Source organism: Filicampus tigris, chromosome 1 (genome assembly GCF_054856515.1).
Source record: "Filicampus tigris isolate MCC_2025a chromosome 1, RoL_Ftig_1.0, whole genome shotgun sequence".
Classification (NCBI taxonomy): Eukaryota; Metazoa; Chordata; class Actinopteri; order Syngnathiformes; family Syngnathidae; genus Filicampus; species Filicampus tigris.
The window spans coordinates 17,261,819-17,284,563 of NC_141217.1; the positions used below are offsets into that span (position 1 = coordinate 17,261,819).

At 39.7% G+C, this 22,745-nt stretch overlaps 1 protein-coding gene across 1 annotated transcript in view; it reads left to right on the forward strand.

Moving 5' to 3' along the window:
* The window catches only part of LOC147153037 (cadherin-4-like), a 231,124-nt gene that overhangs the window by 113,075 nt on the left and 95,304 nt on the right, over positions 1-22,745 (forward strand). The window lies entirely within an intron of this gene.

The window sequence follows — 22,745 nt, forward strand, 5'->3', positions numbered from 1 at the left end:
CACAGACCGCATCGACATACAGACAACTATTCACACACTGTCACTGAGTAGAGGCTAAACTCATGCTGTCTGCAACAAAGTCAGCCAAGTGTACAATTACATTATTGGTGACTCTAAAATGTATGATTGCATAAATGTAAAAAAACAAAAAAGATGTGTTGTTTTGATGGCATCTGTCAGAGGCAATATTAATTTTCGCTTTTACCATGTACAGCTACTATATAGCAAAATCCCATCCAACTACAGTAATCCCGCTCCATTGTGGGAGTTACGTTCCAGACCCCGCCATAAGTGAAAATCTGAAGACAGGATGTGTGTTTGTTTTCTATGTGTTCCTCCATACTACTACACAGTCGGTGATGTATGGAAGTATGAGGGAAAAGTACACAGATATATCCATCCATCCATTATCTATACCGATCGGCCTCACAAGGGTCGCGAGTGCTGGAGCCTATCCCAGCAGTCTTCGAGCAGTAGGCGGGGGACACCCTGAATTGGTTGCCAGCCAATCACAGGGCACACAGAGACAAACAAACATCTGCACTCACAATCACACCTAGGGGCAATTTAGAGTGTCCAAATTAACCTACCAAGCATGTTTTTTTAGAAATGTGGGAGGAAACCGGAGTACCCGGAGAAAACCCACGCAGGCACGGGGGGAACATGCAAACTCCACACAGGGAGGCTGGAGCCACGATCGAACCCACGACCTCTGAACTGTGAGGCGGACGTGCTAAGCAGTCGACCACCGTGCCGCCACAGAGATATATAGTGAAGCTTAATTCAAAATGTACTTGGCTTTGTTCTATTATTGCAATTGATTTGGATATTTTGGCATTGATACAATTGGTGTCTGGCTTCCATCTTAATTTATTTTCAATTTGTACTCCTAAAAATGTGTATTACTTTTACTCTATCAATTTATGTGTTATTTATCACGACTTGGTTGTTGGAATGTGGGGGTCGGTTTTAATGAAATTTTGACTTAATTTATTTGGGTCAAAACAGCTTTTCATCCTACTCAGCTCTTTACCTGCATTTTCTAAGAGTTGCTCCAAGTTGTCACCACGACATAGGAGTTTGTGTCATCAGCAAACAGTATTTAAAGGTTTTGATCTTTCACAGATGTTATTTATCTATAGTATGAACAGTGGTGGTCCTAGTACTGACCCCTGAGGCACCCCACATGTAATATTCTGTAATTGTGATTTAAAGTTTCCCATTTCTACATATTAATTATCTATTGTGTAAGTAGCTGGTTATCCATGTAAGTCCTGTCCCTCTAATTTTGCAGTTTTCTGAGTCATAGTTTGTAATCTATAGCATCAAATGCTATTTTTAAGTCGTTTTATTTTCTCTTGCAATTGTGATTTCTTCAACATAGCAATTTTAAAACAATCCAAATACATTTACACACACAATATCATAAGAAGATACAGAACAGAAAAATATTCCGCATTAGTTTAGCGTGTCGAAACTTAGTTGAAAGTATTAATTTAAGAACTTACAATGGGGTTTCCATCCTATTCCTCCACACCTTTTTTTTTTTACTCTTCCGTTGCTGGGGACGTCCATCCCCACCTCATGGCCTCAGATGGAAAGCCTGAAATGTAGCATGTATAATTAAATATTAACAGCCTGCTGATGAGGGAATTGAGAGCAAGGGTGGGAAGAGGGGCACACCGCTGAGTCCTGTGCCCTACTTCTTGCTGTTAATGTCCGGTGGGAATTATTCATCAGCTAACCTGCACTGGCACCCGAGAAGCCACACAGGGTGGCAGAGAGCTATGCCAGAATGACACTGTGGGAGGCAGGCTAGGCCAATCAAAATAAATAGCTATCTTTACGGGAGGGAGGGCATAGGGAGGCTGTGTATTATTAATCAGCCTGTCAGATGCTGCTCATATAATTTTGGTTGATCACTCCAAAAATAAGTTTTACCTTCAATGAAAATGCAACGTGCATGATGAGTCCTCTTACCATTTGTAGTGAATCAAAGAGCCGAAAAGGGGGGGAATCATGTTTTTACGCCACCCAAACCACAGCATGTCTGACTCATCAGCTCTTTTATAATTTAATCATGAATAACTCACACTTTTACCAACACAAAAATTATTATTTGATACCACAGCATGATTAAAACAGGATATTTTTTTTCATTATACAAGAGAAGGCTCATTTGAATTCTTGTAGCTATTATCATATTTGTCTGCAGCTCGCTCACAGCTTAACGTTCACTAACAGCAGAGGAAAAGGCGTAAACCCTCCTGAGGGACACTACTTGTTCCACTTTAGGTGTTTGCCGAGGCATAATCATGCACAAATCCTTATAATCTCAACAATTAACCAAGGATTAGGCAATATCTCAGCAATGTAGTTTTTTTTATCACTGTGGCAACCAAGATGAGATTGCATTATTGCTGCCTCTTTAAAATATAATATAGTTTTAGCTATGGTCAGTGTGAGATGTAGCCTATGCTCTGCTCTGCTTTGTCTGTCAATGACACAGCTGACTACACAGCTCTCCCTTTCATTCTCACTTCAATCCACTCAGAGTTTAAGAGCTTGCTTCCCTAACACTTGGTATAGATATGTCTTTGTTTATGTCTATATGTAATGCATTTCTGTCTGCAAGCGTGCACCCCAGTTGTGTCTGCCAGTGAACATGGTCAGAAATCCCCCACCATGACGCCTTGGTTCCTTCTGTGAGACGTCCATGTTGAGAATGAGTGCAGCGTGCAGCTTCAGAAGGCCGTGCAGCAATTAGAGCTCTGGTGTGTCAGCTCCAGTAAATAAGCTCTCTGCAGCCTCCAGGCGTGCTGCGATGGGAAGAGAACAGAGAACAGACTCCAACTTCAGCCTCTCATGGAATTCAAATGGATGAACACCCGCTAACCTTAACCCTCCCTTCCACTTCTTCTTGGCGGAATCACAGAGCCCCGTGGAGGGAGTGGGAGGTGGCCAGTAGCTACGTGTTTATTCATGTCTAGTGTGTGATCTTCCATCTGGATGTTACCACCCAGTGAGGCTAATGGTGCCGGTGTTTCATGCATCTCTAGCAGCGTAAGCATGACCAACCAACCTACAGTACATGCAACATTGATTTTTTTTTTTCTTCCTCTCTCTTTGTTCCCATGGCTCCAAATAGTCCTAAGCATTGTTTGTCACTTTGCTCCCCGTCAATGTTTAAATCTCAATTGATTGGTAATGCAATGATTAAATGTGTTGTAAGTTGTAACAAATCAAAATGGCAAATATTGTTTGAATTAACATTCTTCTTTATAGAAGCGTGGAACTCCCAATGTGGAATAAACATTTTTGACTGGGCTACGTTGTTCGAACGTACTGCAAAGCCATTTGAACATATTGATAAAGTTGTTCAAACATATTGATAAAGTCATTTGAACGAATGGGTGAAGTCGTTCAAACATATTGGTAAAACGTAGGCTAAATGCTAAAAACAGCATTTTTTCCCATAATGCCACAGGATATTGTACGGAAGTTTGGAACTGAGGGCTATCCCCAGTACCGTTGATTTTTGATGCTAACAACAGTGAACTAATTTTCACTGATGGCGAGTTTCATCCTGTCCACCTGTGAAGTGGCTGTAATGCACAATTGCAGATGCGCAAGTCAACACCCCGTGTTCTTAGCATTTAGCGTACGTTTTACCAATACGTTTGAGCGACTTTATCAAGACGCTCAAATGACTTTACCAACTAGCTCAAACAACTCTGCAGTACGTTCAAATGACATAGCCAAGTCAAAAAATGTTTACTCCACATTGACAGCTCCACATTTCTATATATTTTTGTTTGAACTAGTTCAATATCATGGCCTAAGGCTTACTAAAGCAAAAGTTGTAATCTCCTATTGGGGATGAGAAAGTACACTTATGATTACAGTTCAGGTGAAGTTTCCGCTGTTTTCTAGTATCATCATGCGGAGAGGATATTTTTCTCATTTTGAAACTTCCCGATTGCCATCATTTGAGGATGCACTTGTAATGCACAGCAAGTAATTATCCCTCACTGTATTTTACCCCTGAGGGACCACAAATTCACTTCACCCCTACACACCAAACTAATGAAAATGTATGATAGACCACCCCCCATTGATGTTTCAATTTCATTTTATTTTTTTCTCTTCATAATTTATCACTGTAGGAGTTTTTTTTCTAAAAGTCTTAAGGAAAAATGTTGAGCTGGAGAAAGAGAAGACAGGGAGAAAAATATTGCCAATGGAAGAGAGGACTAAATGATTTCCCCTGCTACCACTCGAGCTTTAAAGAGTAAACATAATAATAATTCCCCTTATTGCTGTGTGGGAATTTGTGGATGTCTCTGTCACCCTATGCATTACTATTGGATGCACAACCCGAGCCTGCTTCATGAACTAACTCTGTGCTGTGAACAATACTAAGACTCAGATTAAAGTCTCATGTCCCAGATTGACTGATGCCACTACGATGCAATTTCCAAAGCACACAGCATAGAACCAATGCAACTTCATGTCAAAGTGGAGAAGTATCTGTTCACTGTCCAAGATGCGGGTGAGAAACACTCAGTTCATATCAATGTATCAGGTTTTGCAATTTGCATTAAATGTTGCACTTAAGTAATATCCAGGGCTCCACTTCCACTAACAACACAAAACCATTGATAATAATAATAGTAATAATAATAATAATAATAATAATAATAATAATAATAATAATAGTAATCAGAGTGTTTTGATGCTGTGAATTCTTGTTGAACAGCAATAATAATAATACGAGGATCTTAATGCTGTGTTAAACTGCACACACACATGGTATTTGAATGCAAGCACCAGTCTGAATCAAAAATCCACAAAAAGCTGATCAATGCTATCAATAGGTAGGCCAAGGAAAAGTTAGAGGGATAAGCATCATTTAATAGAGACAACACTTCTGCTCAGTTATCCACATGGCCAGTGGTGATCATCTCTGAAACACTCTGTCACGCTGAACAAAAGCATTGGTCAAGTCTTTCTGCTTTAACGTGAGTCCACTTAGTTGATTGTGCGTAGTGTTCTTGTTAAGTTGTTCTTCCTCTTCTTTTTTTTAACAGACCTTGTTGAGAATTGCCTCTTTTTTTTCAGAATAAAAAGTGCTGCAAAAAGCCACACAAACGTTTTGATGCTGGAAAGTGTGTGATGATTGCTGCCATTTGTAACATTTGATGCCACACAATTTGTACAACATTCAAGGGATATTTTTGTTGGAGCTCCAATTTTAAGAACATTAAGTTGTGCAAGAGTTGATGTTCCAATGTACTTCAGTCGGTCCTCTCCTAAGTGTCATTCACTGCCCGCTTACATTTTTTTGTATAACCTCAGTGAAATTATTTGCTTTGAGCTGAAAGAGAAGGTGTGACAAAAACTGTTTAATTCCTTTTAAATTATATTGAATTATGTCATTCTTATTTTCCTCATTTAAAAAAAACACATTGCATTTGGTTTTTGGGGGCACGGAGACTGGAAGGGATTTATGGCATTTCAACAAGGGAGAGATGATATGAGAGATGCGTGTTTTCAGTTATGAGTGTGGTCAAGGAATGAATTGAACTCGTAACTCAAGGCACCACTGTATATGCAACGGTATGGCATGGCATCCTAGAAAAATAGAAATTACTTCTATTTCTTTTACTACGGCTATTATGTGCCATATATATATATATATATAAATATATATATATATATATATATATATATATATATATATATATATATATATATATATATATATATATATATATATATATATATATATATATAGACAGTAAACCGCCATTTGTCACAGGGGATAGGGGCTGAGCTTTGCTGCAAAATAGCAAAATAAAAACCAAAAAAACCAAACGGAATTGAACCCCTCCAAAAAATGTAATTGCCAGTATGACTAGTTTTATTAAACCGTTCACATACCACAAATTGTGATCCCTCAACCACAAGACTTTAATATAATTTCCAACTCATCCTAAAGCATTACCTTTAAAGATCAGTGTCTTACAGATTATTTGATTAAAAAAAAAAAAAAAACACCAGAAGTATACACACTCAAGTACTGTGCAGCATCCTTGAGTCCCTTGAAAGGGGCTACAGTATATGAAAGCAAGCTTGTATGACATATTTTACAGGATTTAAACATAATATAGGCTATTCTGAAGAATTTTTGACAGGACCACTACTATACCCAAATGTTTGGTTGTCCGGGCGGGTCTTGGTGTCCATCTCCCATGAATAACAAGGGTTGAAGATATTCTGTAGTTAGTACTAGGACACGCATACTCCTTTTGGAGTGAAGAAAAGTCTTTGCAAGGACTTGAGACAACTGTGAGCATAACATTAACAAACGCAAGATTAGATTTATCATACCGATGACATATTTTGACTGTTCCACTGTTCCAAAACTAGTTTTGAAAGTAGGATACAATAATGGAAACACGTTTTTCCCTACTGGCCTGGTATGCCATATGGCTGATCTATTTTAGGTGAAAGAGGTCAACAGGAATTTTGTCACGAAAAATATTGTTTGTTTTCATGAGAATGTAATTCCTGTAATAGATAAAAGTGTGCGATTTGATTTCAGTGGAAGTGATTGGTATAGAAAATAATATTGTGTGCTGGGATTGGAAGAGAGAGGACTGGTCTATTTGTTGCTGAGCTTGTAAAATATGGCTGAACACGCACCTGCCATCTCCAGAGATGCTCATTAAAAAGAAGACTCATTTCCCCGTTGGAAACACACAATGAAAACATGGGATTCTCTTTTTTTTTATTTTTTTAATCTACTATCTGTATTTGCTTCCAATCTCATGAAGCACTGACTTGTGACTGTCATAAGATATTTCCAGAGTCTCTAAAAATATAGCCTAAGTATGTCTGCTTCTGTCTGTGGTCTTCGTTTGTGGCATGCGTGCTTTGCTTTATGGCAATGTTTAGGTAGTGGTCATGATTTATAGAAAACAAATTTGTACCTTCACAGGGCCAACTGTGTTGTTCATTCTTCCTCTACTGCTTTACATTCCTTGACCTGCTTCACTTAGTCTTTCACTATGAGGTCCATTATGTCCAACCATTTGGTGTCTCTAATCCTGCTTAATAAACCTAAATGGAGAGAGCACATGTGTATGTAATGTGGCTTGTTAAACATGCAGACAGAATGACTACGGTAATTGCCCAACGTGGGAGAATACACGAACAAAATAGTGAAGGGCATATTAATTGTTAGCCTGTTCCCTTACAGTTCCATTTTTTGGGTTAAACAAACAAAACAAAACAAGCTAATGTTAGGTCAATTCACTGTGTTTTGTTTAAATAACATAACACAACTGTATAGACCTTTTGGCTAGAAAACAACAAAGAGCTCACAACATTAATCACATTTATTTGACTTGGATGTTTGTTTGGTTTTTTTTCTTCCCCCATCCTGAGGAATGCACAGTACAGTTCAGAATATAACGATTTTTTTTCTTGGAATCTTGGCAAGAGAATAGCACATTATATTGGTAGTGGTTAGAAGACTGTATCGGCCTCACGGTCAGGATGTTCTGGGTTCGAATCTCAATTTAGCCCTTTTTGCCTGCAGAACACTGGAGATTTTTTTTTTTTATTGTATTTCCAAGATTTTTAGTCATAGTTCATGTTGGCTTGTATTTTTTTTTAACACTGCAGGTTGCCGCTTGTAACTGATTGCTGCCAAAGGTTGCTCTGCTGCTCTGTAGCAATATTCTTGTTTGTTATTTTAACTTCTCCTTCACCCTTTTGCATTAAGACACGCCGTGAACAGAAGTGTGATTTTGAACTCTCAACCTGTACAACTAATTGGTCCGCCAATTTGTCTCATTTCATCTAGCTCCCTGCTGTTTCCCTACTACTGTGCTGAACTCCTTTGTAACAGTGAAATGAAGAGTGTGCTTGCTGTGTCTGTAACCTCTCTCTTTCTGTCAATCATCTCTCCCACCTGAACTATTATCTTCTCCGCCCTTTTAACTTCCTATAACTTTACCTTATCAGATCATTACTGCCATCATTAGGCCCTGTGTCCTTTCTTCCATGTGTTTTGGTTTCTTTATAGGTGGCAGAAAATGAAAGGTTAATCACTGTCATGGTGAGCCGGTTGCTTCCGGTGTCACTTCCCTTTGGCCTGTTGAATGACCTATTTAAAGCTTTAACAGAAAGAGCAGGGAACAGGGTTAAAAGGGCAGATGAGAGTATTTGTCTCATCACATTTTTTTTCTATGACATGCTTCCATTTCCTGTGACCTGCTTTTTTCCCCCTTTTTTCTTTTGGGAACATGTTCCTACTTGTAATATCTTCAAACACAGTAACAATGTGATAGGCTGGCATCTGACTGAGTTTATATCATGAATCAAACACTTTCGTTGGCTTTCTTTGTCTCTTCTCAAAGGAAAAAAAAATACCTGGGGATCTTTTCTGCAACCATCTTCCCTATTGATTTTCCTTCCCATTGTTACTTTACAAAGAATAATTGATCCCAGTTTGTGCTGCCTATGATCAGTCGTGAACAAGACAAAAGAGAAGTAATGAGGCATAGATATTGCAGACTCAGGTGAAGAATGTAAGCAGTAGTTAGAGTGGAGAGCTTTGTATTTTAAAAGATCTGTTTCAATCCATGGGAGTTTGCCTGCGCATGTGTGTGTACATGCCCTGAACAGTATGTCCTAGAGTACAACTACCTTGACAATGGTTGGTCCCTGCAAAGCGATCGAAGCATTAAACTGTGAGAAAACTGGTCCCAGAATAAAAAGTATGACATGACACTTGACTTTGGCGACGTTTACATGGACAACATTTCTTGAATACCATCAGACTTCAGATTAAAATTATGATCAGATGCACTGTTTTCATGGACGCTAAAAATATTGATCCGGTTAGGTCTTGCGTGTTCATCCACTTTCAAGTGGAACAAATTGTTTTGACATGCGCAGATTGACCAAATACCATAAGTAACGGATGACCCAAGTACCCACGCTGCAAACGGATGACGGACGCTCAATTTTTAGTAAAATGCCCAGGTCTGTAAAATAATATGAACAGTATTAATAATAATTACTACAACAACAACAATAATAATAACAATAAAGTATACTTCTTTTTCTTCACGGATTTCACATATCGTGGGTTATTTTTGGAACGTATCCCCCGCGACGATAAACGAGGACCACTGTAGTAAATCTCAAAGATTCAATATGAGTTGTGATAAGTGGAACACTGTCAAGAAAGCTATGTGGAAACACAGGACTTAAGTCTAATAGTGTTGCTTGAATTCATGGTGATTTCTGGTTGGGATTATTTATTTGTTTTCACAAGATTCATTTTCATTTAAGGATTAGTTGTGTTTTTCTAATTGCTTTTGCCAATTTGAAGCATCTTTCTTTTAGGATAATATCTTGCCAAAAGTTGGGCACCATGGCAAAAATATTAGGATTGTTTTTCTTATGTAGTCTGAACACCTTTTCACCTTGAACATTTTAATAGTGACTCATTTAAACATAAAAGTTCAATGAGCCGAATCTCGGTGCATAATCACAGTTCAGCATCTACCTTGGTTTTATGGTTTGTTTGTTCATGAAACGAGGTAATGTTTGCCATTGAAATGAATGAGAATACACTTGTGTTTGCCGGCAAATCACAGTGTAACGTCTTATCCTGTGGGTCGCTGATGGTGTAGTACACTCGCCTGAGTTGTGTGCGGGCAGCGTGGGATCGGTTCCCACTGAGTGACTGTGTCTGTGTGTATGCCCTGCAACTGGCTGGCGACCAGTTCAGGGTGTAGTTCGCCTTTCGCCCATAGTCAACTGGGATAGGCTCCAGCACCTCGCAAGGCTCCTCCTTCCGCACACGGAGAGCTGAGGAAAGCTCCCAATTGTGGCATTATTTCAGGCCGGCCCAATCCGTCATTGTCGGTGACAGCCAATCGGTGTTGAGAATGTACTTACCACACTTAAACTTTGAATTTATTTTGAACATGCAGTCAAAAAAAAAATACACACATAAACAGAACAATAGCCCACAATATAATATCCACCCACCCCGCCCCCCCAAAAAAAACAAAAAACAAATCACATGTACAGCGAGTCTGAAATGGATTAGGAAATAAGTCAAGCTTAGTAAGAAAGAAGTCGAGCTTCACGTCACACACACGCAAAAAAACAAAACAAAACAAAAAAACAACACGTAACAACAGACACACAAACACAGACAGTGGGGTGATTGGTGAATTAAAAATAATATGGGACATTGGGACAATGTAATTGCGATCTGTGGAACCGAAAGCCAGCAGGACACACAACATAGACAAACGTTCATACTCACATTAACATGTAAAGACAATTTACTGTCTTTAATTGATCTAAAACCAATGCAAACACAGGAAGAAAATGTCAACTCAACACAGGAAAGCCGGAACCCGATGCGAATCCACAACCTGTGAACCTTGGGGCAGCCGTGTTAACCATTTATCGACCGTGCCCCCACGCTGTGGTCAGTTAAAATGATGTATAGCATATTAATGTATTATTAATGATTGCTTATAGTTCAACTTATTTTCTCATCATAACAACATGTAGCAGTTTATTGAAACACACTCATTTCATGTTTAATTTCTACACTCTAAAAACAGTTAGGTTAAAAATAACACAATTTTGGGTCAAAAATGGACCGACACACAAATTGGGTCAATTTGACCCACTTTCTTGCATTGTTTTGTACAAAACTACAGATTTGGGTTTTTTTTGGTGGGGGTTGTTTTCTGCAAAAACAACCAAGAAAGTTGAGTCAAATTGACCCAAGTTGTGGATAGGTCTATTTTTGACCCCAAATTGTGTTATTTTTTACCCAACTGTTTGGAACACTAGTAGGTTAGCATTTTAGCATGGCCCACGACAACTGTTTCTTACGTGTTGCTCACATGACCCTCAGGAAGAGTTATTTCCTTCCCCTGATTGAAGGAAAAGAAACCAAAGCAGACACTGTCCATCCAGGGTGTGTCTGATGTGAGGTTATTGGACACTTCTCCAAAGCACTCTCTACCTTACATACACTTTATCATGAATACTGTAGCTGTGTCGTATTTCAAAAATCAAATCAATTGTTTGGTGGTGTTTTCGCTTTCCTAGTTCTCATCTGTTCCATTTCCCCTTGCTATGCTCTAAGTCTCACTTGCTGTCATCTGATTGAAGCCTTTGCTAGTGTGCTGTGTGATGCGTGACTGTGATTCGACTGTGTCTCAGGTGGATTTGGCATCGGGGAGTGAAGAAGTGAATATGTGTCACAACTTGACCTCATGAACAAATAAACACCAGATTGACATCAGTTGGAACAGTTTAGTCAAACTATAAACACACAACATAGTGAGCTGGATTTGAAATATTTAATTTACTTTGCACTCTCCTGAAGAGAATATATAACTTGCCTAGTTATCTCTTCTATCGAAAGAAGCACTACACAAATGGACCATGCCATGCCTTCCCCGATAACAGCTTCACAATATTTTTTCCTCAAAATCTAATCTAGTCTTCATCAACTGCCTCTTCACTCTCTTCTTCCATTGCACAGCATCCCCTCTACACTCCTCTTTTCTACCACCACTAATCGACTTAGTAACACTCCTAAAATGATTCACGCTTTCACATATTGCTGTTCGCTGTGATTAGAATTCATGTTGACTCTTTTTGACAGGATCATTATGGCAAAAGCCACAATAGTCACACTATATTTGGCACCTGGCCCTTCGTAACAAAAAGAGTTTAATGTGCGGTTGCAAATTGTTCACTGCAGCGTGCCGTTAAGCTGCCCGGCTACATCATCCTTGGCGTGGAAAAAATATGTTCTGTCATTTTAGCAGACCATAAATCATGCAGAGAGTAGTTTCTGTTGCTAGCCCCAAATCTCACTGTAAACTAAAACGGAATGTTGTAATTATTCACAGGTACTGACTGAATCTTCTAAAAACTGGATGGTTGAATATGTGAACTTTGGAAATAATAAAGTAGAGAGGGAAAAAAATGAAAGTAATGGATGATGGAAGTTAAGATGTTTGGAAGAAAAATGAGGATAATAGGAGAGAAAGGTGACATGAAAAACAGCAAAAAAAGTAAAGGAGACTTCTTAGCATAGAGGGGTCATACGTATATATATCATCTCATTTGTGCAAGTTTTGTGTAAAATATTCGATGCGTATGAAGAACTAGTGCACATTCGATTTAAAGACCAAAAACTGCATGCACTGTTACAATTCTATTTGTTCCCAGAAGCCTTCTGTGCTATTGCTCCTTATTGTTTCTGCTGAGAACAGCAGTCGGTGTCAAGCAGTGGATTTTGACATCCTGACGCAACTTGTATATCAGGCCAGCGGCTGTCAGTTCACAGCGAGGAAGAGGGGGACTTGGTATCTCCTTTTAAGGCTTGTCTGTTTGACATCGCTACCCCTCAGCTTCTGACTGCATTATCAGCATCCTCATGCAAATCCAGTATAAGTCTGTCATTCACTGCCTTTGTAATGTGCCCTTGTAGTTGTTGTGTTTGTACCTGTATGTGCTGAAAATGGATTGGAGGGAGCTACGAGGTGTTAAGACAGTGGTTTATACCCTGAGCAATCTGAATGAAGTATCACTACATGGCTTCCAGCACTGGGGCTACATTTCCATCTCAAAAGGAAAGCTTAGCGCCCCATTGGAGGCGAAGCCAGACAAGGAGCGCTGGGAGTGATGACTCGGACTTCTGACATGCACGCCATTTGAAATACGTGTAAAGGATGTGTTTTTGCTCCGTCGACATCGTGTGAGGGAAAAAGTTCAACTGCAATGTCTGACATTCTACCCGTGCTAATTGGTAGTTTCCTGGTGACAGGACACATGGAACATAGTCACAAACATGCTCACTGCTGGCCAACCTTTTAAGGCCCTGATAGACCAAACCGACGTCGGAGGTCCTGAAGCGTCGTGGCGTCTTTAAAAGCGCCGTCTGATTGGTGTAGTGACCAAGTGTCGTAACCCTTCTGGGGTGCATTTACGCATGTTGAATCGGCGTCGCCAATCGTGACATTTGGTCACTCTGATTGGCTGTTAGCTAGCAAGTCAGCGCTTGGAGCACCAACGGGATGTGACAAATGCGGATAAACAGTGAGCACGCCTTCGCTTTCTTGATCTTACAAGTACAAGAGCGAGGGTTGACAATGTAAGTATTTCACAATACCGTGTCAAGAATGTGAGGGTATACTTCGCGTGGGAGTTCATCGTGAGCGAAGAATGCATTGTTTACGTTGTTATAATCTATCCCCGGCCAACAGCTTTCCGGTTGGATTTTTCTAACCATGAGAAATGGTGACTACCGCCGCCGATGGTATGGAATCGTATTACATCTCATACATTCGCAGAAAGTACTTTAATGGTCAGCGTCGCTGTCTGTCGTTGCGGTGTGTTTTGCCAGCGTGACACCCCGACAGCCGTCCGGACGCCACAGGGGGTAAGCGTCTGTCACTGTTGGTGAACGTCGTTTAAATCTAAGTAGGATTTCAGTATTAAAAAAGTAGCACACTGATAACAGATGAGTTGGCTATTTCAGAAATGTAAACAAATAATGACACGTTTTGTCCTGGCACCATTATGACAGTTCTTCATTAAGGTTTTAATGATTAAAAAAGTATTAATGTGGTATTCTGACGTGTATTAGCTTGTCGTTAAAAGGTCACCACTTTTAAGGACAAATTGTCTGATAATACAATAACACAAAGCTTTTGTTCAGTCAGTGGTTGGTATAATGTTTGCCTGTTTTGCCAGCAATTTAAATTGGCTGTGTGTCAGCATAAATGTCAACTGTGAGCTGAAGTTGCCCTTAAGAACCCCTCCCGATTATACCCCAGTTTACATATGACAAAAGTGTTCATACAGTGTACAGGAGAGATACTGTAGGTAGTTGACATACTACATGTAATGGAATACTAACTCACAGAGCGTCTGATGATGTGTGCAGACACAAGTGGTAGGAGGACTCTGTCTGAGCAGCATCCTCATAGCAGACTAAAGCTCCTCCCAGCATCTGGCTTCAGTACTGTGAAGACAGATTACTTGCAAAAATAGGTTTCTTTTGACCCCTACTTTGAGCCAGCAATGTCTGATGGGAGTCTTTAGCCTTGATACAGAACTGGCATCACTTCATAGTTTTCCGTTTCATCAAAGGAAGATCTGGACAGTTGACAGTTTTAAAAAATGCTTGGATAAATATGACTTAGAAATTGGAATATATTTTCCAGGTAAAAGACATCTTGGGCTCACTACACAAGGAGATAATATCCATAGAGAATTTTCCATTCCAACTTTGTACATACATATTTATCCGTGTATTTTATCAAGAGTTTTTTCGCAAGACTAGAGTCGGATACGGAAACATAATCACAGCAAAAACAAAACAAAAATCACATTGTTGTCTGCAATTATTTTAGGCACCCCACTCAACTGTATAAAAATCTGTATCCATTGTTTTTATACTGAAGAGAAAGGAAATGTACCTGAATCCAAAATATTTAATGCATGTAATGTTGCATTTATTACACGTTGGTCATGTAGCATGTGCATTCAGTCAGGTTAGCATTAATAAAGTCAACTATTTTTTGCACAATGAAAGTCTAGCTCAAAGTACAGTCTAATAGCTATGCACATGGGTGGAGTTTTCATTTATTTGGTATTTTCATTGATGAGCAGAGTTGGAAATGGGCGTTTGCGCCATTGTGGGAGTAAACACGGCCGACTTTATTGAAGCAGCTCCTCAGATTCCCTCTAAATTCAGGGCCAGTGAGGCACACAGTCTACATGGTGGAAGCGTAAATGAACTCGCTACAATCCATGAAGGAGAAGTGGGCACTTGAAGACCAATTTTTATACCAAGTGCACGTGTGCCTGTCTACAAAAATAGGGCCCTGAATGTCGAGTTTGTCTTGCCCCCTACTTGAAGTAGTCTCTACTTAGAAATTTGTCAAGCTCAGAGAGCTCAATAATCTCCAATGTGCTACATTTCCTGTGCATGAAAGCCTCTCTTGAACTAAGAACAAGAATGTCAGCAAGCACCAGATTTACTGAAGGATTACTGGCAGGTCCTGATGTGTTTGGTGGCTCTCCGAGCCTTGTTAACACACAAAGGTGCTCTACTAATGCTGCACTATTTATCCGGCACTGATAAAATTGCGACACAAACTTTACTAATACATCCCATTCCATTCCAATACATCCATTCAGTATCCTGTTCAAAAGAAGGACCTTAGCTGATTGAGAGTGAAAGGTGGGAATGTGCACATGCCTGATTCACACAATAATTGTAAATGGGACAATGAATGTGCATTGAGCCCATTACTGCTGTGTGCTATGTGAACCACTACCATACAAATGAACAATTATAACAACAGCATCCAATATGCTGTACATCTCTCTAGTATCAATATTGGAACATGAATGACTGATGAACCTTGTTCAAATGTCTGTTTAAATTAGGTCAAAGAATACAAACAAGACCAATAGGCATCCAAGTAAAACTAAAAGTGAGCGATATCATTCCAGTTCTTGAAAAGAGCACTTCGCTACATTGCAAACGTATGCGTATACGTATGCTATTGGCTGTATTGCCAAGTCAAGATGATGCACCACAAAGAAATGATGAAGATTATGGTTTGTTTTTTTTTCTTAACCCTTAAAAGTATCTAACCATCTAGATTCACTTTACAAAGCCCTAGACCATTTTAAGGTCTAGGTAAAAAAACGGAAGGTAAAAAAACAAAAAGAAAAAGTAGATAGACACTTGCATGCACGAGAAAAATGCTAACCTTTTAAGATGCACAAAGGATTTCAGAGAATATACGCAATTTTCTGTGTTTAGTTTTAATCCCTGTAATCATCTTGTGTATTTGTCATTTCTGGACGGCACCTCATCTGCTCTAATCTCTCTATAATTGCATTTTGAGGGAAACAGACGTGTACACATCATCGCACACCCAAACGTAAGTCGTTGCACCTGTCTGTGAAAATTTGTCTGCCTAAAGGGAAGGAACAGAAAAGAACAGAGCTGTTCTGTGGAACATTTTGTGCGTGCTGTCTGAAAAAGGAATTCCAGATGCAATGGAGGGATGAATCCAGACAGGAGGAAATATTATCCCCAGTATCTGAGCCCCAAAGCCAGACTTGACTTAGGTACTGCACCCTTGCACCCAGAGAGAGAATTTCTTATAGATTTGAACAGCCATGGAGGTCCTTTTGTTTCTGTAGCCATTCTCCTACGCACACACACACACACACACATAAAGGCTTGTCTATCACAGTGTGTCATGTTTCTGGATGTCAGCATTCATCGGGCCAGGGGCCAGAGAAGGACTCCGTGGAGGAATATGCCGTGGCCTGTCAGCACACAAGGATCAGTCACTATTGATCTCAGCTCTACGTGACCCAAAAGTACACCTCTGCATCAGTACCAACTAGTCATCTTCTATTACCTCAGTCCTTGAAGAGAACAGAATGACACAGAGAAAGCAATCCCAAGAGAATCTCATGTTTACTTGAGGCAGTCAATGTGTTTTGCACGGTTCTTTGAATACAACTTGCATTGCACAGATTGCAAGGTATCACTGTTATCACTGTAAAGTGATTTATGTCTATTTGCTTGCTCTCACAACTTATCAAGGGCAGTTAAATGCATTATGCAAGTGTTGAGCATTTCCATAAAATGTGTTTTGAATAAAAGATGGTCAATTGTTTGATGCGTTTTCCCCAAGCTGATTTGCATACTCCCTGGAAAGTGACAACATTTTTTTGGTGGTTTTCTGTATGGAAAAAATGCTATACAGCAGGGGTGCCCACACCTTTTCTGCCTGAGAGCTACTTATGACATGACCGAGTCAAAATGATCTACCACCTACTAGAAATGCATAACACATTATTTATAAATATATTGAGGATTATTTTTATATGTACCGTATATGCTGCGTATATAAAGCGTATATAAAGCCGCCGAGTGAACAGGACGCTGTGTGGCTGTGTGTGACTAGTATGCCCGATGCTGATTGGCTGAGGCAAAATGGCAAAAAAGTTTACTTGTTTTACACGCGCCAAATGAGCGAATGGGCGGGTATCCTGTGCTTCGCTCCGCGTCCCACCGCTCCAAACGCATCATTCGCACGGCCCCGCACGCAACCTCCCGCGCGAGCTACATTGACTCCAATTGAAACGTACCGCCAGAAATGCTCCCAACGCAGTTGGTGTGAACAAAGCAATACAGTAGTGAGAATGTTCAGTTTTTGTTTTTTCTCTATACTAGACTCTTTCTATAGTCATTGCACAAATTGTTTAATCTCCCATTGAGAGTTTTGTATTATATTGTATTATGTGAATAAAAAACAAAACAAAAAAAAACAGTAGTGAGGACGAATGATAGGCTGGCGATCTACCCACACTGCCTTTGCGAGCGCCCGGTCATCGCGATCGACGTAATGGGCACCCTTGCTATACAGTATATTTTATTTCATATACTATCCGACACAATTCGGCACAAAGCTCATCTAAAGGTAACATCTATTTAGGTTTATTCGTGTATGCAGGCCCACTAATTGAAACAAGACATTCTGATTGATATTGTGTTCATTTTCAGCTGCCATTTTGTCACTTCTGTCGGCTGAAAATAACTTCAAAGTTGCTCAGGGCTCAGTTAACGACCAATCACAGCTCACCTGTTTTCTGAAGCTGAATCATTATTGGTCGTTATCTGAGCCCTGAGCAACTTCGATGTCATTTTCAGTTGACAGAAGTGACGAAATGGTCGCCCCCTGAGATGGCTAAAAACGGGTGGATTTTGCTACTTAACTCATATTCCACAAATGCAATATTAATCAGAATGCCATGTTTCGACTAGTGGGCCAGCATAGTAGAACATATTCTTGACGAAAATATGTTTGGGTTGACTTCTTCTTTAAGGCACTATTGGTCACTGTCAAACCTAGGTCTAAATTATATATGTATGTAGTCTTGTCAATACTCTCCTGAGGGATTTTTCTTAAAGTCGGTGAAAAGTAAAAATAAATGTCTTGTAAATTTGCCACACCACAACTCTGTCAAATTTGAATGATTAAAAAAAAAATAACAAGTATTAAAACAAAACAAAATCATGGAAAGAAAACATTATCGCTGCTCTCAGACACGAATGAGCTGAAACCTCACCCCACCAAACTGTGAATAAAATACCATACATCTTTCTTTTGCCTACACATCTCTACATGTTTGAGCCACAAAAATATATCCACTGAAAATGGATGAAATATACAGAATCTCACCAGGTCGTTGTGGGGGAAGAGGTGCTAGCTAACAGCTAGCACGCGAATCAACTGGTCAGCGGACACGCATTACCTCCTCCTAACGTAGTCACTTTATAAAAAAACACAGCAGCACACATCGTTCAACCTGTTGCTCACACTACATTACAACAATTTCAGCAAATACTTCCTGCTAGTCATAAACCCCGCAATACCATGTGTTTCATTACAGTAATGTGAATATCAGTTTAAATAACAACACACTGAGCTGTTGTGTGAATTGCGGCCTCCAGGGAAAATGAATTTTTGGGGTGAAGGCATAGCTAGCTAGTAACACGCAATAACCACTCACAACTACCTCGACCATAACAACGGTTGAACCAAGGTGCTCAGTTCTTATACAGCTCATACTGGACGCCCAAATGTGTCACTCTGCTGTTGTAGCCACACCCCAAAATGTCAGCAAAACTGAAATGATGAAACAAAGATAAAGGCTCCACAATTGTGAACCATATCGTTCTGTCTTTCCACATTTTCAGCAATTATGATAAAAACGCATGCAATGCATTTAGAAAATAAATCTCAGAATTCACTTTGTAGAGTCTTGAAATTCATCTCACAAAGATTAACATGTGTATGTCAGAGCAATAAGTTGTCTGGGTTCAGCAAACTGCATTCCCTCAATGCTAATCAACAATCATTCCATGCAAATACAACGGCAACACTCAACTTAAGGTCAGGGAGTGTTTCATGAAAAAGACTCATTGTGATGGCATGTACTCGCCAAGTCACAGCAGCTTCGCTGCTACAGGATAAAAGTCTAAAAGTGTTGTTGAGACCGTCAAATAAATGAGTGAGTCATAAACCATCAATAGTAATCATTAAATGTCCATCACAGTACAGTAACCAGACGGATCAGCCGGGGCTGATAAATCAGTTGAAACAGTACATCAACAGCTTTCACTTGCCTCCTGTTGTATGAATTTTAAAATCTTCCTAAGTGGCCTGCATGGAATTCCAGACGTTCATGATCATAAAACAGCCCATTTGAATCACATTTATGGGTGTAGGGGTGCCCATTTGGTGCCCAAATGTGTTTTGATTATTCACTGTGGACCCATGTAAAGTGAATTTCACTCCCCTGGCTTGCAGTCTCTCTGCACTGCAACACTGAAATGAACATGGCTCGGTTTATCTTAAGCATTTCAAACTGGCTGCCATAGTTGATGTATGTGGTGTAATCCACACGTGGCTTTCAAACGTTATTCATTTTTAGTCACTGAATCATATCCATTCACTCTGTGATCATTTGTTCAGTTGTAAAATGAAGGTAAGCACATAAATAGCCTTTTAATAAAGAAAGCTATACTTTATTACTTGATACATGATGTGAAGAATTGATGGGTTCTCAAATCATCTGACATACTTTCTGGGGAAAATAATAACCATCGTGGCTGTGAAAATTGTTCATCTTCTCGACTTCATTAATTCTTGTTCAGATAACTGCAATAAGGCAAAGCCGATGTGTGGTCGCGCGTGTGTGTTGGTGGAGGGGATTTCGAGGTGGGATCCTGAGGTGCCTTCTGTCAGGTAGATGGTAACGATGTCAGCAATAACATGACAATACAAATGGTGTTGAAGGCAATAAAGTGGGTGCCTATAATCCTTTCATGTAGACTTTGAGGGGGGTGCGGGGGGGCCTTGACTAACTGCAAGTGAATGGTTACGACTGTCATTTCAACGCCTCCAACAAGGATTATTGTCACAAAATAATGACCCAGGAGACGCTCAATCGGTGCGTGTAGGTGCATACATGCACATTAAGTATCTCCATCTAAGTGGGTTTTATGTGGCAAAATCAACGCGTATGCGCGGCTATGTGTTTAATGCGTTTCAGCGAGCGCTCCCAGTGGTGCGTTTAAAAGCGACGGTGCAGGGGAGAAAGCCTTCGGTGTTGTGCACTAAGAGTACATGTCGCCTTCAATAAAGAATGACAGTTCATGGGTCTACAAGTGCACCGAACTCCCCGTGCAGTCGTACACGGGACCATTATACGGCACACCAAGCACCTCTTCACAACAGCACTGGAACATTAGTGCATTCATGATGTTGATGTCTGAAAGAGGAGCAAGATGTGCACATTGAGAATGTCAAGGTTCAGCTAATGCTTTTACCTTCGCCGGGGAAATTGGGTGTTCACTATTGTTAGCTTGTCAGTGAAGAAAATGTCTCTGAAAGAATTCAGAGCAAATTACTGTCAAATGTGAAGCAGAGGTGGTTTTTTTTTTGAGCTAATGAATAGTAGATTTTGAGTTGGATTCAGGACAAGAGCTCTGTCAAAAATTCTGCTTTAAAGGGGAAGTCAACCCAAACTTTTTTTTCAAGAATATGTTCTGTGCACCTCCACTAGGCCAAACAATGCATTCTGATTAATATTGGGTTTGTGGAATATGAGTTACAGGGGAAATCAACCCAAACATATTTTTTTTCAAGAATGTTCGATGCAGGCCCACTACTTGAAACAAGGCATTCTGATAAATATTTTGTCTGTGCAATAAGAATTAAGCAACAAAATCCACCCATTTTTAGCCATATCTGGGGGCGGCCATTTTGTCACTGCTGTCGACTGAAAATAACATCATAGTTGCTCAAGGCTCAGTAACGACCAATCACAGCTCACCTTTTTTCTGAAGATGATGGTCGTTACTTGAGCCTTGAGCATTTGTGATGTAATTTTCTGTCCCAGAAGTGACAAAATGGCAGCCCAATGAGATGGCTAGAAAGGGGTGGATTTTGCTTCTTAACTGATATTCCACAAAAGCAATGGTAATCAGAATGTCGTGTTTCAACTAGTGGGCCTGCATACAACAACAACATATTCTTGAAAATAATAAGTTTGGGTTGATTTCCGCTTTCAGCAATCTCAAGTCTCGCAGTCGATTGAAAAAGATATTACTTAAAGGGAAGTCAACCCAAACATATTTTTTTCAAGAATATGTTCTATGCAGGCCCACGACTTGAAACAAGGCAATATGATTAATATGGAATATGAGTTAAGCAGCAAAATCCACCCGTTTTTAGCCATTTCAGGGGGCAGCCATTTTGTCACTTCTGTCGACAGAAAATGACATCACAGATCCTCAGGGCTCAGATAAGGACCAATCACGACTCACCTGTTTTCTGAAGCTGAGCCATGATTGGTCGTCAGCAGAGCCCTGAGCAACTGTGATGTCATTTTCACACAGGTGGATTTTGCTGCCTAACTCATATTCCACAAACACAATATTAATCAGAATGCCTTGTTTAAACTAGTGAAGGTGCAGAGAACATATTCTTGAAAAAAAAAATGTTTGGGTTGACTTCCACTAACAAAGATAGACTGTTTTGATTGACAATGTCAGAGAGAGGCAATAGGCATTTAGCAATATGTTTATTAGTATGAATGTTGTTTGCATTGATATAGACCTGTGCAGCAACTTACCAAATGTTTTCAGTTTACATGTCTGAAGTTAAAAATCAAACCACATCCATAAACTTCATTCAAATGGGCTGTTCTTTGCTCAGAAATGAAGTTTAACGAACTGAGTGATAGCAGTTGTAAATGTTTCAAGTGATATATCAAGCCTTGTTTGATGGACTGTGACAAATATTTAATGATGACTCTTAATGTTTTATAACTGATCTGTTCATTTGATTGTCTCGATATAAACTGCTAGGCATCAGCGCTCCTGTTTTGTCACCCTTCTGAGACTTACTCAATGAAAAGGTCTCAATGAAAAAAAAAGGCAAATACTCGACCTAGTTGTATAAATGCAACAACCAGAATGATTATTTTTTCTTTTTCAATCCAAGTTACAACAAACTAAAATAGGAAATATACTAGCCGTGTTTCAGCGAGCACTCCCAGTGGTGAACAGGAAATGATGAATGTAAATCATAAAAGCTAGTTAATAAAGTGCCAGGCTTTTATGTCAGACTTGCTGCTCACCTGCACTCTTTAGCTCTTGGGGCTTACAAGAGCCTGATGTTTAACATTTCCAACACAGCACGTTTCGTAACAAATGCAGATGTATTTTATGCTACAAATGTAATTTGATTCATCTTGTGAATAGTGGTATATCCTCCCACCCCTGTCTCTCTCTTTTACCAATTCATTTGGTAAAATGTATTGTAAAAATGAGACAGAGCTAGAAGCCTTTTGAAGATTTTATGATTTTCTTTAGTCCTTTTACACACAGAAATAGAAACAACTGGGAAGATCAATAGTCTCGCTGGAAGATGATTTAAGAAGAGGTCTGGTCAAGATATCAGTGTGGCACTGAGCTATTTGCTTGCTCGGGGTTAGTTGTTTCATTTTGAGCATATGACTGTGATACTTTAAAGTAGGAAAAAGGAAGATTTAGGATGGATGTTCAATTT